We start from the raw sequence: 4,676 nt of genomic DNA, 5'->3' as shown, positions 1-4,676 counted from the left end.
CCTGAAGAAAGCTCTCTGCTGATGGATGAGGATGAAAAACGGCTTTAACCCCCTCCAACCGACGACTGTGAAATAAAGAATATCCTATTTTGATGGATTTTTTTTAATCATTCATGGTGTCAGCCCCGAGGAAACGAGCCTTAGAACAGCAATGTTGAATCACTGGTCTTGGTAAATTATTCATTAGTGGTATAGGTAGGCTATGATTTTGTATTGCTTCAATGTAGCATTTCCCACCCCACCATTCATTTTTATAATGTTTAGTCCTGTGAGATCACATAGGCTACATATTTGCAGCTTACATTTTTATCGTGTGGTTATGTAGGCCCATTTAATGCCTTTAACAGCCACATAAGAAACAGCCAAAGCGGGGAGAATATTTGGCGCAGGAAAGCTTTGACATAGAGAAGGTAAAACAAAAAATACAAGATCTGGATAGTGAGGGGTGTCCAGCTGTCTGGGATTTTTTTTAAAGATTTACATTTTTTTTCCTGAAAGAGTCTTAAGAGGAGAGGACGGGGTGCAAAGAGAGCTGTAAGAAGAAGAAGAAGAAGAAGAAAAAAAAAACGACCAAACATGTTGCCTTCCCAAAGAAGCCTCCAAGATTTATCATGGACAATTATATGCGCAACTCCCGCCGGCCATCGGGGTGCTGTGGGCCATCTTCACCATCTGCTTCGCCATCGTTCAACGTGGTGGTGTTCATACCAGCCCTACTGGATCGGCGACAGCGTCAACACGCCGCCAGGCCGGCTACTTCGGCCTCTTCCACTACTGCGTGGGCACCGGGCCGTCGTCCAGCCGGAGCTCACCTGCCGTGGGCAGCTTCTCCGACTTCAGCTCCATCCCATCCGGAGCCTTCAAGCGGCCTCGGTGTTTCGTGCTGCATGTCCATGGTGCTGATCCTCAGGCTGCAATCGCCTGCATGGCGCTCTTCTTCTCTGCAACACCTCCACCGTTTACAAGACCTGCGCCCTGGATTCAGCTGCTGTGTGGTGGTAAGATGACTCTCATGTACAGCTCAGATACATTTTTCTTTACTTTTTCAGTCACATAGATGCAAATGACATGGCCCTGGAATCAGGTAAAAAACCCACCCAGAACTCAACTCACCCTCTCTGTTTTGTTTGCATGAAAAGCCACTGCAGTATACAGCGAGGATACAATCATATACACTATGATTTCTTAAACAGAAAAAAATCAATTTTTAATCAATGCATTGCCACATTGGATATTATTTCAGAAGCATTTCCACACAAATCTCCAAAAATATGTTTCTCTCCGTTTTATGCACCTAGAAGCTTTGCGGAAAGGGACGATAAAACTATTTTATATTAAAATGTCGAAATGATTGAAAATGATAAAAGATGACATACAGTCCCTGTAAAACTGCAAAATTGTAAATTCCCACGTGGCATTGCATTGTGTGTGACATCATCAAACATCATTACGGACTCCTGAGTCAGTATATTGAGCAGGCTACCACTGGAACTATAGAAATATCATAGGGATACCATGTGGGTAGAAATAAGGTGGAATGTGTGTGTGTGTGTGTGTGTGTGTGTGTGTGTGTGTGTGTGTGTGTGTGTGTGTGTGTGTGTGTGTGTGTCGTGTGTGTGGCAGCAGCTTCCGGTGTCTGTTACTCCACTGAAATCAATATGCTGTAGTCATGGTGTAAATGCCAGGTCTTGTTACAGTTAATTGGGAGTGTTGCACAGATTTTTCCAAAGACAGTAGGAATACATTTTTCAGCCATTATTCACGCGGATGTAACGCACCGAGAGCATTAACAGAGCCGCGTTACCATCTCTGTGGAATACACCACTGCATCTGGAAAGAGAGCGGCAGCAGCAGGATCATACCGTTATGCTGATGAAATGCAAATGTCATTCATTCATCCATCTCAGCTCCTCGTATATATACGATGCGGTGTGGCGCGTGATGTAGCCACGGTGCACTGGACACACGCGCTCCTGCGACCATCGCTATTTTTGAGGGATGATCCAGTCGACTGGATTTACTACTGTGTTTTCAGGAGGTATATGTGTTTGTTGTCCCGCATTATACGTTGAGTAGATGACGCGATGGGTATTTCAGGTATGACGTGGCGGATAATCGTTCCAACACATGCACGGAACAGGAGCTACTCGTCTCTGCTACCTTCACGGGACAACTGGAAAAGAGGGGGGGGGGGCGGCTTATGTAAGATTTACAAATGGACGCTTCAGTGGTTCAAGGCTCTGGAACTTCCAAAGACAAGAGCCTGTTTGATGTGATAAATATAAGCACTTTAATGACATGTGACATTAATAATAACACCAGCAATGAAATTATTCACAGATTCAAGCTTGATTTGTACTAAAAGTCCATCTTGAAATGATGTGCTCTCCTGTCAGAGGGTGAAACTAAACTCTTACTATCATATTTTTATAGATTTATTATTTTTTGGTAACATATAATCTTCGGGACCTTAATATGCTATATTATAGATCGTCAGCAAATGGCAGGAAAAAAGCCAATGCCATAAGCAGCCGCCGCTCTGACATCATCAAACATCTTGTTCTGTCCAGCCAACAGCCCCAAAACCACAGATATTCACTTTACTAGCACAGAAGACACAAAGAAAACAAGCAAATATTCGCATCTGAGAAGCTGGAATTTTTCCATTTGCTCAAAAAATGAGTAAAACAATTAATTGGTCTTGTACGTAGTTGCAGAGTTGTTGTCTGGCATCAATTTACTGATTAATAGACTTTCCTGACTTTTTTATTCTCCGGTCTATATCAGCAGAACTCTGATGACTCATATTGATCTAGTATACTGAGTATTTCTAGAATGCCCACACAGGAAGATTAAGATTTATTGCTCCTGTCTTTTTTAATTGCACTGCTGATTTTCAGTCGTTTGTTTTTAATGCATCATTGTTGTGAGTGAAAAAAAAAGGCTCAAATAAAATGTTTAATCCATGGTGATTAGATGTCATGAGGGCCAAGTGAGTAAAATGACCATGTCGGCAAGATTTAACCTTTGAGTGGTGAGAGCAGCATGTGGTGTATCTGAGAAGCGCCAAAAAAAAAAAAAAATATCTTTTTCATGCGCGCATTTTCTAGCGAGCCTCCTGTGTATATCCGACTCCTTTATAAGCTGATCAATGTGATAAATAGGCCAGCAGAATAGCGTGGGAGTCAGTTTCTGTTACAGAAACAGTCAGCATACTGAATGAGAGGAGAGGGAGAGAGGAAGAGAGAGACAGAAAGGGAAAGGAAGAGAGAGAGAGAGAGAGAGAGATCAGCACTTTTTTTTTCCTTCGTATTGTTCTTTTCCTCATCCTCATCTGCCCACTCTGTCCTCTGTTCTGCCGAGTGTGTTGAAAGGGTTGGGGTGCTCCACGATCAGCACGAATCAGACAGAACAGCAGAGGTACAGATTTTACTCTCTTTTATCTAAATCTTCATGCACTTAACAGGAATTGAACCTCGGTCTGCAAACCCATTAATCATAAAGTAAAACATTAATTAAAAAAAAAAAAAATGCAGTGGGGGATAGACTTTTCAGATCCTAGAAGTCACAATAACGCAAGGTAAAAAATTCTCAGTTACGAGTGAAAGTCCTGCATTTCAAACCTATTTCAGTGAGAGGGTCTGTAAACGTACTTGTGATGGTTCAGTTTTGATTTGTGCAGGCGCAAAAGCTGGAATGTATTGGCAGTGAGGATTTTGTTTGCACCCAGGACGACACCACGGGGGAGGATTTGTAATTGGTGGGACAAGAAATTTAATATTGAAAATTCAGGCTTCATTTGATTACTAAATATCCACTTTCAAATGTTAGACTCTCTTGTCAGAGTGAAACTAACATTTATTTTCATCACTCAGTTTATTTTCCCAATATATTAAATTCATCATTTTGTCTATAGAAAGTCTTAAAGTGCCTTGACTTGTCCAGATATTTAGTTTCCTATCACAGAGGACAAAGGAAACAAGGAAAATATTCACATCCATCCTGTTATAATGTAGAAGTACAGATTGATGTTATCAGCAAAGTCTTTATTCTACAGAATGTGCACCTCTGTGACGATTGAATAATTATTATACAGGACATTAAATAAATTGATAATACTGATGCATCAACGCGCATGTAGCAGTTTATGGTTGTAGCTGTTCAAGGTGGAGCGAGTTTTACCTATGTTCTATACAGTTAGGTGGTTTAGGCCAGAGGTTCCAATCTAGGGGTTGGGCCCTGCAAAAGTTCAGCCGCTCTTCCTCTGATAAATGAGGATAAAATATGTGTAGTGATAATAAAAGGTGAAGCGTACTTGATGCGGAGGAATGGTGCATTGGTCCATAAAATCAGTGTGAACGTGATGACTCTGTTGAATCACATCAGGCCCTTTTAGTCATCAATACACACTCCACATCTCCACCATCCATCACCGTCTGGCTGAAAGGTTGGAGGGTGATCTCTGCACGGCAGCAAGGCAGAAGCCCGCCTGACAGATACTTCATCTTCATCATATACATTTTGTTTGAATTTTATTATTTGAAAATCACAAACAGAAGATTGGACTTTGATTTCTATAATTTTCTAGATGTTTGAATTGGCTTTTGATGATGTATATTTCAGTCTTATTGTCAGAGTGTCAACAAAATCTAAGTAATAAAAGCATCTGCCCATAT

General features: G+C 41.3%; 1 pseudogene; it reads left to right on the top strand.

Moving 5' to 3' along the window:
* Positions 1-583: 583 nt before the first annotated feature.
* The window catches only part of LOC111221310, a 25,046-nt pseudogene continuing 20,953 nt past the window's right edge, over positions 584-4,676 (top strand).

The sequence above is a fragment of the Seriola dumerili genome, unplaced genomic scaffold, assembly GCF_002260705.1.
Source record: "Seriola dumerili isolate Sdu_G_001 unplaced genomic scaffold, Sdu_1.0 BDQW01000083.1, whole genome shotgun sequence".
NCBI lineage: Eukaryota > Metazoa > Chordata > Actinopteri > Carangiformes > Carangidae > Seriola > Seriola dumerili.
Note: the sequence above shows the minus strand (reverse complement) of the source record. Positions and strands in the feature narration are given on the sequence as shown.